General features: G+C 33.0%; 1 long non-coding RNA gene across 1 annotated transcript; it reads right to left on the bottom strand.

Moving 5' to 3' along the window:
* Positions 1-1,253, bottom strand: LOC130997896 (uncharacterized). The gene is made up of 2 exons (XR_009093245.1): positions 873-1,253; positions 1-298 (listed from the first exon to the last, which is right to left on the bottom strand). It is a non-coding gene; the product is annotated as an uncharacterized LOC130997896 (long non-coding RNA).
* Positions 1,254-14,561: the final 13,308 nt, after the last annotated feature.

The following is a 14,561-nucleotide window of genomic DNA, read 5'->3' as shown; positions in this document are numbered from 1 at the left end:
TAAAAGCGATTCGCTGAACATAAATGAGCAGAACACAAAATATAAACGAACAGAACATAATTTCTAAATGAACAGAGAATCATAATTTGTAAATGAACATAATACAATTTATAAATGAACAGGACATATTTTTGTAAACGAACAGTTCCTGCATTTTGCAATATTTTTGTGTCCCATCATTGCAAAATGCCGATGATGTCCGAGTTAAATGGAGTCGACTATAAAACTCCTACTTGTTTCAGCTGCACTTCTAACCGCAGGCTTGCAATTTAAGTACGTGATAGCAGTAACATGAGTCCTATAAAATGCATAAAAGATGGATAAGCCCAACACCAAAATCATTACAAATATGGAGATTAAATTGAACAACCAAAGAAATATTTTGCATGTATTACAGAAGAAAAAAATAAGATGCTTATCAAATAATAATTTCGCAATAAACATTCTGAACAAATATAGAGAATAAATTGAACAATCTAAGAAATATTTTGAACGTGTGGCAGAGCAACAATTCAAAGTTTTACAAACACAGATATTGGGGAAGCCTTTTTTTCCCAGCAAACTTGAAAAAATTGAACGAAGCAACATTTGATTCTTACAAACCTTCTAAAACCGAATCTGCAATCGAAACCAAAGTAAAGTCATATGCTTTTGGTTTTGAACTTTTCAATAAACATATGTTGTGTTGTTCGCATTTAACAAAGTTTTCAAAGTAAAATCAATTCAAACTTGGTCAAGGGTTGATTTGCCCAGGATCGAAATTGTTTGGCGAAGACGATGGAAACTTATCAGATTAATGAGAAAATTAAAAACGACGCACTAGATTTGTTCAAAAAAATTCTCAATATTGTGAAAGAGATCAAAAACCCTACCTTTGTTGTTAGCCGCCGAACAGGGAAAATCGCGAACCTAGATCCTCACCTTGATCGGTGAGGTGGGCAACAAGCGCGGGGACGCTATGGCGCTAGGACGCGCGCTCGGACCAAGAACGACGACAGCTGTGTGCTTTGACGGGCCCGTTACGTGAAGTTAGCGGAGATCGCGTGCGTCTACAAGCAGATCCCGGCGACCGAAGCCTTGGTCCAGCCTACTGTATTGAACTGCGTTGGCGAGGAGGTGGCGGGCGTTACCGCTCATCGCTGCTACTGACGGCGAAGAGGGATGAGGGAAGCGGCAAGGTGACTGCACAAGGAAGGGGGAAGGCGGCAGGATGGTTGAGAGAAATAAATTTTTCCAAATGTATTCCCCGTAAATGATGGTAATTGGGTAGTTATGGAGTGTAAATTCTTTTTGCTAATGTACATATTTACCCTTCTGTTCAATAAAATATATATAAAATATGATTAATTAGTAAAGAAAATGGAGTATTCAACTTAATCAGAACCGTTCAATCCCTCTAAATAGGCGGTTATGATGTATTCTCTATTCTCTATACATAGGGTCATTCTTTGTTTAACTTGACCCTATATATATATATATATATATATACACGATTTTTTTATATTTCATAACACAAGCACAGATTACTCGATCCATCAATTAAAATTGGACAAAACCATTTTATCAATTGAACTTTATATCATCATATATATACGATGTTTTTACAAGGATATATGTATATATATATATATATATATATATATATCCATATAAATACATCACATGATACTATTTTGGCTCTAAATAATAGTAGTAATTTATAGAGTCATTAGAGGTCAAAAAATCTTAACGATTCCCCCAGCCGCCGCCGCCTATAGGATCGTTTCTGCACGCCGTTGATTTCCTCTGGGGACTGCCGTTTCATGGCATCCACCTCTTCCCAACCTCCCTTGTCTCGTTGAGATTTTGCGCCCATCTCCAATAACTTCTCTCTGAATGATTCGGCTTGTTTGAAGCAACAAAGCAGTGCCGCCGTTGAGGCCCTTGTCAAATCATTGGAGGATTGTATACCGGAAGATCTTTATCAACAACAACTGGAACGTTTTAACTATGCGTTGCATTCTCAGCTTCTTACGTAGAAAGGCGAGTCACCGTGATCATCTGAGGATATTAAGAATGAGTTACAGAACCTTTGGGCGATCTCGGCGCCTTGGCAAGTCATTCCAATTGGAAAAGGCTTCTATACGCTTCGCTTTTCAGGAGAGAGCGATATGGCACAAGCTAAAGCTAAAGCTTTTTGGAAGTTGAAATTGGGGATTCTCAAAATTAGGGAATATGGACACCTTCATTCAATCCGTATAAAGAATCGGCCTCCTTATCGCAGGTTTGGCTTCAGATTTATTACCTACCCCACGAGCTTTGGCATCCGAAGATTGTCACAGGACTTGCGCGTTTAGTGGGCGCTCCCATCAAGATTGATGGGATAACTTTTTTAGGGGTTGTGGGTCACTTCGCCAGGGTCTTTGTCGAGATGGATGTGATGAAAGATATTGTCTATAACTTAACTGTTAATAGAGGTGCTTCCTCTTTTGAGATTGAATTCGTTTATGAAAATTTATTGTATTTCTATGGTATCTGCAGGAAAGTGGGGCATTCATCGGATAAATGCCGAAAAATAATGATGTGAATTCTTCGGAGGACTCTAAAGCTAATAAGAGTCATGATGCAGCTAAGAAGAAGGAGCATAATTCTGAAACGTCTACTGGCAAGAAAGCACCCGCAGCGGAGAAAAACAACGGGGCAGCCTAAAAAGCCTCAAATGCCGTCTTGGCAGCGGACTGATAAAAACTCCGTCCCTGAAGTACGATTGCCGCTTGAGGGGCGGTCTAATAAAACCGAGGTGCCGATTAATAATTCTTTCAAAATTCTTGAGAAGGAGCGGGCCGAAGATCAGCTGGAAGATGTGATCATAGGTGACAGTAGAGATATGGCAATCAAGAGGCAGCTCACAGAGGATATTACTCAGTTTAGGGAGAACAGAAATGCTGAGAAGGAAACACCCCAGGTGTTGAAGACGTCGCTAGAGGCAGGAGACTGATTGTGAGATGATAAAGGCTATGGAGACGGTGAATAACGATTATAACTCCAAGTCTGAGGAGTTGGACGAAGAGATCGAGGTCGAGTGTCAGGTGCTTGTCAATGACACAAACTAGGAAGTTTCGGTGGAACGACCTGATATGACGGAATCGTAATTTGCTCATGCGGTTTCTAATATGGTTCAGGAGGAGATGGCCTGGGTGAAGGAAAAAGAGGTGCAATCTGCTTCAGAGCAAAAAGAAGAAAAGGTGTTTCAAGCAAAGATGGAGGATGTTCTTCAACAACCGGAGAAACGTGTTTAACGTTCTAATGTTAAGACTGCTAATGCAGGAATTACCATCAGGGAGAACCCTCACAAGACCAAGATGAAAGGACGGACTGGGACTGAATTAAAAGAGAGATTGAAACAGCCTAGCAAACCCGACATTGAGGTGGTCAATGAGAAACTGAATGTTGCACATGCAGCAGGAAAAAAGGCACGAGATTTCGTGATTGATTCGGAGGCGAGTCCTCAAATACGAACGATGGCCAACATGGCTACCAAGAATTGGGCGAACGAAGTGGAGAATGAGGAAAATTCCTCATTGGATAATGTTATTAATCAATGAATATCTTATCTTGGAATGTTAGAGGGCTTAATGAGGAAACTCGTAGGGTCCTCCATGATCATTGTTCAAGATTTTCGCCTATGATTATAGGTCTTATTGAGCCTAAGACATCTTTCTCTAGAATTCCTTTGGCTTTCTGGAAGTCGATTAATATGATTTCTATTCATCAGAATGTGTGTCCGCAAATTTGACAAATTTCAATAAAATTTATAAATTGTATGTAGTCATATAGATAGTCATCTTCCAATATATTCACCAAAAAATTAATAAAATATCAATAAAGTATTTTATAAATTGAAAATGAATAAATTATAACCGGCACTTAATAAACTATAACTAAAATTAGTAAATTTAAATTATCCTTAATTATTCATAATTTGATTGGCAATACAATCGGCCCAGTCTCACACAAATTTTTGTCATATTAAAAAATATTTACTTGTAGTAAATATTCAAATTTAATTCAGTATGTGATATATATATATATATATATATATATATATATATCCTAAATTATACTCTCTCCGTCCCGCGAATCTTGAGTCAGTTCTTTTTGGCACGGGAATTAAGAAAATAGTATTTAGTGTGTTAAGTGTGGTAGGTGAAAAAGTGAAAAGGTGAATAAAGGGAATTTTTTTGCCAAATAAGGAAATGACTTAAGATTCGTGGGACGGCCGAAAAAGGAAAGTGACTCAAGATTCGTGGGACGGAGGGAGTAATATATACTCTCTCTGTCCCAATAGTAGTGTCTCACTTTCCTTTTTGGGTCGTTCCAATAGTAATGTCTCATTCCCTTTTTGCCAATATATTCTCTGTCTATACCTAATATTTAAATAATTTTCACCAACTCACTTTATATCTATTTTTTACACACTGCTTAATCTCTGTGCCCAAAAGTAATGAGACACTACTAATGGGAGGGAGGGAGTATTATATTAGATTTTTACGACTTTTTATATTATTGGTTGTGTTTCAAAATTATTATGATGTCATGGAAAGAAGAAAATCAAGATGATGTTGCAAAGTACACAATATTTAACTTGAGAAATATACATAACTCATAATGATTTATGTAAAGAATTTTATTGTAAGGATACTGTTTGATATCATATTAATAATTTATAAGTATTTTAATTTATAAATTGAAATGTGTTTTATAGTGATTTTGGGTGTTTAAATGAAAAAAATGTTACAAAATAAAAATGCAAACAAAAAAAAAAACAATTTGTTTAAAAACAAAAAAGAAAAGAATGTTCATGAACTAAGGAAATTAATTTGAAATAAATTTAAGAATATGAAACGAGGCTTAGCTCAAATAGCGAAAAGACACTTATTGATAAACCGAAAATGTAGTAAGCGAAAATCATGAATTCAAAAAAGAAAACAAAAAACACAAAAAACTAAAAAAAAAATACAAATTGTTTAAAAACCAAAAAGAGAAAAAATTTCATGAATTAAGGAGATTAATTTGAAATAAATTTACAAATATGAAACGTGGCTTAGCTATTTTTTTTTTTTGACTTGGGGGAGTTGAGAAGGGGAAGCAGTGGGGTTTGAACCCGAGACCTCACTGTTCACACACAGGAGGTCGCACCGCTTAGCTATAAATAATGAAAAGGCACCTTATTGACTAAATGGAAAATGTATTAAGCAAAAACCATGAATTCAATTGATGACCTAAAAAAAATGAAAAAACAATTAATTTATGTTCATGAATATATTAAATTTAGTATTTTTAAAATTCTAAATTTTTGTTTGGGACATTTAAAATAAAATACATTTTAAGTTAAATATTAGGATTATTTTGCCCTAATTGATCCGGATCAATTTGATCCAAAAGGATTTATCTTTAGAGTATATAATAAATGTGATTGGTTCAGGTTTGGATTAATTACAACTATCTTTTTAATTTTTTATTTTTTTTAGAATTACAAGAGATATCTATATATAATTAAATAAGCAACCCGCACGCAGATAAAACCTCTGCACCACATAAAAATGAGAAAACTATTTGTATGTAAGCGAGACCGTTATTCACATAAAAATGAGAAAATTACTGACACGCAAGCGAAATTGAATTCAAGACATCTCATAAAAAAGAGTTTTTTATTGTCTCAATTTTGCCACTTGAACTAGGCATCCGCCACAATATCTTTTTAATTTATTGTACATTAAGCGAGTTACACCAATCATTGTATCAACTGAAAATCATGTAGAAGAGAAAAGGTATAATTTTGTGCATAAAAACGTGGTAGAAAAATGGGGATATATAGGGATGGAGAATGAGACAAAGGACGTGATATGTCAATAGTCTCATCTTCGTCGCTACTTTGCTACGTGGTTTCTCACTCCTCCGTATCCTAATATTTAATATTCGTATAATAGACGTGACCTAGTACGTGTCTTGTATATATGTACAAAGTCGACGTAACAACAAGCAGCTTAATTTTGAATTAATTTGCATATACTACTTGATTCGACTCATTTAATTTGGGCTTATCTGTAATCATTTAATTTTTGTCTTTTTTTGTGCAAGTCTATTTAGTTATTTAAAACAAGGATGGTAGATTATTTGGAAACGTTTTGGAAAAAAGTTGCATATATCCCTTTAAACGAAGCATTCCACCTCTGATGCAATTATGCAATCAGTGGAAACTGTGTTTTTTTTTTTTAGGAACAATCAGTGGAAACTGTTGTTGAAATAAAGTCTGCTTCGAAGGCTTATGGAATAAAAAGGACGAATTACTTATATTTCTGTTATTTTTCTATTTTTTTTATTATTTTTTATAAGAGTGATGGACGCGATCTACTTGTTTTTGGAGTTTTTTTTTTGTTCCAAACTTGTATTCTCTTTGTCCACAATAAAAAAATTCATAAGAAAGAATGACACAAGTTTTAAGACGAAGTTGTTGAGTGTATTACGAGTGATGAAAAAGTATTGTAATTAATATTGTTGAGTGTAATGAGAATGATGAAAAAATATTGTAAATAAGGTATATTATTAGCAGTGAGTATAATCCAAAAATAGAAAGATAAGTTTTTTTTATGTACGTCTTAAAAAGATAATTTAGAAAAAATATTTTAAAGGGGTATAAAATTTACAATTAGAAATAATTTTTAGTTTGCCAAAAATTGTTGGAGAATCATTAGTTAATAATATAAGTTTTCTTAACTTAAAAATAATATATGTATCTTTTAACTTATTATTCATTATATACAATACAAATATTTTCTAACCCCGTTTAAAAATTATATACTCGTATACCTTTCAAATCCTATTAAAAGAAATTTTACTGCTCATTTTCATCCTAAATTTATGAAAAAATATGCACCGATTTCTCGAACATATATAAGTTCACAAAATATATATAATCAAATAAATTAAATTTGAAACAATAATTGGGTATCTATCTCCATAAAAATTTAAAAACCACAAACCAAGTAATAAATTGTATAAATAAGAAAGGATTAGGAATTAAATTAGATGTATACATTTATAAATTATACTACCAATGAAACTCATTTAAAATTTATATACTCGTATCAATCTCAAACACAATTAAAAATTAATTTACTATTCGATCTTGCACACCCCAACTTGAATATGTAATAAAAATTTGAAAGAAGAGAACGGTTTGACAGCTATCAGTCAAAAGTTCATCTAGCCATCTGGGTGACCAGATGATTTGACCAGGTGGCTAGATGATCTGGCCACCCAAATGGCTAGATGAATTTTTGACCGATAGTTGTCAAATCGTTCTATTTTTAAGACTTTTCTTACACATTCTAACTAATAACTGTCAAATCGGTTAAAATTATACTCCATCCCGTTCGCTATTATTTTTGCTACGCCGCAAGTGTACGGTGTAGTTGCAATATAAGGAAGTAAGGTCGTATTTCACAAGGACTAGTAGTTCAATTCTAGTGATTATCCTAATTCATTGCACTAAGGCTATTTAGACTAAACAATAATTAAGGTGATTGGTTTGATTATCTAACTAATCACTTAACAAGTTCAAAGACAAATAAAATCAAACAAACAAGGTGGATTAATCAAGAGATGAAGGTGGTTTAGGGATTAGGCATCACGGATTAGCAATGGACTTCAAATTAGCTCAATATTAGTCTTGGCATTCCTACTTATCTAGAGTGATCTCCCCATTAGTTCTAGCCCCCTCCCAGACGACTAAAACGGTAGATTACGGGTCATAGTTACCGTCCCCGGTTAACTTCTAACCTATAACTTCCAAAAGCATAATAAGATCGAAAACTCTCACTCCACTCTCAACCTCCCAGTCTATTGAGTTGATATGTTTCAAGCACCTAATATATTGCAATTATCCTTTCCCGATTCAAATTACAAATGAGAAATGCATAGAAAGTGACCAACAATCCATACAAGAAAGAATATTAAGGCATGAAAAGATAATGACAAGGAAATACTCAAGACATAAATTAAGCATAATAATCAATCCATTACATAGTCTACTAGCCTAACCCCCAAACTAATGGGGTTTTAGCCTACCATGTTCACAAACAACCTACTTAAATCAAAGAAATACATATATGAAAGAGAGAGTAATGAGTGACATATCCTATTAATGGCCTTTCTTCAATGCTTCTTCAAAAGGTAGGTGTGAGCATGAATGGAGGTTAGGGTTTTGTGTGTGGAAGATTGGGAGTGATGGAGTTTGTGTGTGTGTTGAAAGTTATGAGAAAAGATGGGGAAAATGGAGTTTTGGGGCTAAAATTCGCGTTTGGGCCCACAAAGGGCGGAACCCCGCCTTTTTTCCCGTGATCACGGCATGAACCGCGACTGAGAATGCGGCTGGAAAGAGGGAAGCCCGCGGCCGAGGCTCGGACTGCGGGTGATTGACAAAAGCGTTCTATACTGAAATTCAATGAGTTGCGGTCACCCCCGCGGCTGCGGGTTGGACCGCGGTCCGGTGCTCCTCAGCCACGGCCGGTTGCTGCGACCGTGGGGTCCTGCGCAGCCGGCTTTGACGGCTCTGTTCTCCCTCATCTGAGCTCCGATTCCGGCGCCGTTTGCGCTCACGGATTCCTTTCGAGACGTATTTCAATCTCATGTCCTCACAATCCCCCAATTAATCCTCATTTTTTCCTGAAATCACTCAAAAAGCTACACCAAGCATCAAATCTCAACAAAACTCAAAATTGGGATACAAACACATATTAACAATCAATTCATAGGGAAAAATGACAACAATTCATGCGAAAGTGAGGTATGAAAACCATGTTTATCAGTCTCACTCTAATAGTCATGTTTTTCTTTTCGGGACGCCCCACTAGAATAGTCATGTTTCTATTTTTGGTAATGATTTTACACTACAAATAATGTGGCCTCATGCACCTTTACACATTTTTACACTCAAAAAACAAGTTTCTTAATCTCTGTGCCGAAAAGAAACAAGACTATTCTATTGAGATGAAGGACCAGAGTAAGACTTTTTACAAAAAATTAAGCAAAGTCATCAAAATCAAAGGGTATTTAAGTATTGGGCATAGAATATTTGTGTTTATAAAAGAGAAAAATTTTCATATATAATTGAAGAATTACGGTATTTTAAATTTTCAAATCTTTATTTTATTTGAGCTGTGCTTTTTTTAGTATTTTTGTTTGAAACTAGTCGATTTTCGGTTAAATTATGAGCGAATTTTTTTCCTTTAAAAATATATATATGCTGTATCATGAGTTACTAATTTTAGATTGACTGAAAAAATTGTCCCATTCTATGCAGAAATATCGCCGTAAATTAATTAAAACATATACTATGTCTATGTGCGTTCTCGATATCTTCCAAACAAGCCAAAGCTACAGTTTGGTTGCATCATTAATCAGCATGTGCAATGCAAAAACAGCTTAGTTTGAATTGCCTATTTGGAATATATACTAATTAATTGCTACATGATAAATATATACCAAACATACAATGTGACAAACCTACATTTTCGTGCACTTATATTAATAGTAAACTAATTAAGAACATAAATACTGACTTTTAGAAAATTCAGGTAGGGACTGGAAGCTACTCACGGCCAAACTTATCAACTCTTAATTGGCAGTTGCCACTAGACTATTCAAAAGTGTTAATTTGGCACCTAATTGGTCACTAATTAATTATTGTATTAAAATGCTTTGATTTTCTTGATATATGCTTTTGTTATGGGTTTAATACATAAACCTGTAGAAAAATATTTATGGAAAGGTAATATAATTAAACAACTTAAAGTTTGAGTACTTAATTATACCAAATGAAATTAAGTCTCCTGATATAATTATAATATCGCATTTGTAAATCTAAATTCAAGATTTCAATGTTTGATCTCAATTTACAAACAAGAATTGAAGTGAAAAAGACGCAAAGCATTTACCTGATTCAGTTCACGAATGAACCTACGTCTACGGGTCAATTGGAAACTCCTTATTAAATCAAGATGAAGGATTGAACGTACAAATTTAATTAGCCTATATTTGGTTGGCCTTTTTTAAAGCTTGGAAATATATTCAATTAATTGAATCCATTACTTGTTGTTTGATTTGGGTAATGAATTAATCATTATCCTAATTTAAGGGTAACACAATCATCCAATTTGTTACCCCTCAAAATAGAGGAGAAACAAAAGAAAAGGAATCCCTTACAAGTAATTCTTGTTCATTGTTTGTTGAACCAAATATTCAATAAAAGTAATAATTATTGTTATCATTTCTCTCATTTATTTGATGTCATTCCCTTTTTATTCTTCTACTTGAACCAAACGAGCACTTAGAGAAGAACTATTGCACACAAAAATCACAGATTCACAATTTCTCTCAAGGTTCTTTACTCTTTTTTGCTGCTCTCGTACAACCTGGCCAATAAATAAGATAAAAACTACAAGTAAACTCAGCTGTGATTTGGGGTGTAAAATCGGGTTGTGGGTATCGGGTATACCCTCACCCGTCCCGATACCCGCACGGATATCGGGTACCCGATACCCGCAAAATTCGAGTGGAGGGTCAGGTGCAGGTATTAGTTTCTAAAAAAATGCGGGTATCGGGTACCCGCGGATACCCCGACGGGTACCCGCATACCCGCAAATTAAATTTTTAGTTTAATCATTTTTATACTTATGAATTAATTTAATTTTTATATATGCATTTAATAGACTATGAGTACGGTTTCAAAAAAAAAACATAGATTGTGAGTACAAAACTGTAAGAATATTTCAAATATACATTTGGATGCATTTACTATGCATTCCAATATTTCAAACATATGTTTGGAGCTTTAATTGATTAGGTAGATTTTAATAATTAATTTCAGTTCAGTTCTTCGTACTGTCACAATTCTATATTTATCTATACTATATTAAAAAAGTAACTTTTATTTTAAAATTGAATTCAAATTGATTTGAATGGTAATTAATTTATAAAATAATTCATACGGGTAAAGAGGGTACCCGCACATTGCGAGATAAGAAATACCCTCCAGCGGGACAAAATACCCGCACAATTAAAACCAATTAAGAAATTGCGGGAAATTGAGGGTACCCTCATACCCGCAGCGGGTATTCGGGTACCCGTGGCATGCAGGCGGGTCGGGTGAGAGTGGGAGTTTCGGGCGATTTTATCCCACGGGTATCCGCATTTTGCGGGTAGGGTACCCGCGGGTACCCGATTTTACACCCCTGCCTGTGATGCATGAAGCTCCTCTGATCTGAAAGCCATGCACACGCGCATGGGATAACAGAAACTTTGAAGAAGTTTGCTGTTAAGTCCCCGGCTGAAATCGCCCTTTCACTTGAGTCCTTAAGCCAAATTTATGAAGAGCACGACTTACAACATTAATTAATTTTTAAATTAGTCTATTGAACTTACTAAAATTTTGAAAGATCCAATATCGACGAGTGTAAAAGTTTAAAGATATAGTATTTCTTTGGGGCAGTGGCCAAAAATACATGAATTTCAGGAAAAAAAAAATTATAATTTTCATGTGAACTTTTAGTTAAGTTAAAAAATACATAAATTTATATTTTTGTTACAATTTTTATATAAGTTTGACTTTCAATGAAATTAGAGCTTAATTGACAGTCGAAATTAAGTCAAATATATTAATTTTTGCCTTCTTATACCTCCGAGCTTCTACATACTCATCATCATTAGAAGTTAGACCAATATCAGATTACTTTCGACTGCCAACTAAGTTCTAAGAGCATCCGTAGTGGGGGCGCGGAGGTCGGTGCACACCCACTCCCCTCCCTTCCCCTCCCCCGCCCCCTACCGCTCCCACTCCAGCACCCGGTTCTCTCCCCTGCACCCAGTGTAGAAAGAGTGCGTGCATTGCACGACTCTTTAAATAATTTTTTTTAATTAATTTTCAATTGATTTTTTAAGAGCCAAAGTGGAGACTCTTCCACTATGGAGGGTGAGCTCTTAAATGGTGGAGATCATTTTTGAAAGCTCATCTTGACTCTCTACTACGGATGTTTTAATGTCGCCGAAAGTTAAACTCATGTTAAAATTATAACAAAAATATAAATTTATATATCTATACTATATTAAAACAGCAGTTTTCAATTAGAAATTGATTTCAAATCAATTTCAAATTGATTTGAATGGCAATTTTGAAAATATATTCAACATGAAGGTTACAAATAAATTATATCCCACTCACCCCACTATCTCACTTACACATTAACTCATTCAAAAAATTCAAATAAATCCACTAATATATTATAAAAACTAACGAGCAATTCTTAAAACTAAATTTGAATGGCCTTTTATTTGATTATATATGTATATCCATATTAACAAATTATAAATTCAAATTGATACTCTAAATAATGCACATGCTATAGATAATCTATACTATATTAAAACAGTATTTTTCAATTAGAAATTGATTTCAAATCAATTTCAATGGCAATTTTGTGATTTCTTACAAAAATAATGACTTATTGTATATATTCAAAAATTAAGTAACTAACTCAATTAAAATTGCATAACCCATAATTAAAAAAAAATGCACACCCCACGTTTAAAAAGAAAAATTGCATAACCCACGTTTATAATTCCATAATGAATTATATGTGTATATATACACAATTTATAAGGCATTGGTTATAAATAATTTATAAATTTATATTTATATAATAATTTATAATATATTAAGAAGATAATTTTCAATTTCAAATTGATTTCAAAATTAATAAGTGGAAATTTTGTAGTTATAAAAAATTGAAGTTTTATTTGTACAATATAATTTTTTCTTTGTGTTCTTATTTTTTAATATTATTTCTTTCTAAAATTGTGAAATTAAAATTATTTATAAAATATATCAAATTAAATATCATGATAAGAGCATTAATTTGATATATTTTATGTAAATATTTGATTTAAAACGGAGAGTTATATTTATTTAAAGATTAATGATTTTTAAAAATTCTCTCTCATCTCTCCTCTTTTTTTGAATAAATCAATTTTTTCTATTTTATTCTTTTTACTTATTATTTATGCCTTTTCACAATATCAATTTTTATTATTGTGAATTTTTCTTTATTTTTTATTTTTTGAATATTCAACTCAAATATATTAAGTGAAAATTAATTTTTTCTTATATTTATAAATATGATAATTGAGCTGGTATCAATTTATATATATAAAAATATAAAAACGTTTTCCGTGCATTGCACGGGGTGCAAATGCTAGTTTAAGTGAAAATTACAATTTTTTTTCAAAATTTGAGTATTTTTTTTGTCATAGCACCTATTTTTTCAGGGTCATGTTTATATTTATGTGTTCATATCGTCGTTAATTTTATCTTTTGTTGATATTACTTCCAGCATCTACGCAATCCTCTAATAACTAGATATGTATTAATTATGACTAAGTTTACTTTGTCGGCATAATTGATTACCTAGGTTGCATACAAATTCGGTGTAAACTGTATGACCTATTTAACGTGTCGCAAGGGTACCACTACAGCAAAATTGATTATTTTTTTTTTGAGGAAAGCAAAATTGATTATTGAAATCTTTGATTAAGGAGAGGTATATTTACTTTTTTCATTTTGAAGAAGGAATTATTTATATTTTTAATTACCATTAAATGAATGAAATCCTGCGCAACGAGTTATCCCAACATTAACGAGTTATCCCAACACTTTTTTTTTAAGTCGTGGGTGGGACTTAAATACTCCGAACATATATCCACAAAAAAAATGTAACCAAATCGAAGTTTTATCATGGACTAATTGAATCATATGTAGATACGTATATATTGAACCAAAATGGAATCTACCTATTACATGTATATATTGAACCAAAATGGAATCTACTTATTTTATTGGGTTCCATTAGTACACGTAGGAGTGAGTTAAAATAAAAACATCTCTTAGCATATAAATTAGGATTGATTCATCATTTTATTGAATGAATTCATGATTTCGAGTTCGAATTTCATAGATAGCAAAAAAAAATTATTTTTCACAATTCATACATTTGCACAACAAATTCATACGTGTTCTATATAGAATTCATATATTTTAGCCAGTTCGTATTTTGTATGATAAAAAGTGTTTATAACCTATATATGAGATGTGGTTTCGTGGAAAATGTTATATATTGAAAGAATGAAAAATAACGAATAAATTAATAAATTCTACAAATTAACCAATATAATTCATTAACAAACGTATTTATTTAATATGGTGAAAATCTCGCCTTTAAATTTAGAGAAAAATGCATGTTCATATGGTACGTTAATTTATTTATAGAAATTATTGAGTTATTCTCACGTTCCAAATTCATTATTTATTCTCTTAGGCCATGTTTGGTTAGCTCTCATATCCTTGATAGGCTAATAGTCCAGCGTATCTTTTGAGTTTGGTTTGTTGGGCTAAATTTAAATTCAGCCCGTAGCAGCCCGCAGGCCCGTAGCTGAAAATTAGTTTTAGCTTGTTACTGTAACAGGCGTCG

The sequence above is a fragment of the Salvia miltiorrhiza genome, chromosome 8 (genome assembly GCF_028751815.1).
Source record: "Salvia miltiorrhiza cultivar Shanhuang (shh) chromosome 8, IMPLAD_Smil_shh, whole genome shotgun sequence".
NCBI lineage: Eukaryota > Viridiplantae > Streptophyta > Magnoliopsida > Lamiales > Lamiaceae > Salvia > Salvia miltiorrhiza.
The sequence above is the reverse complement of the archived record's forward strand: the minus strand, read 5'-3'. Positions and strand labels throughout refer to the sequence as shown.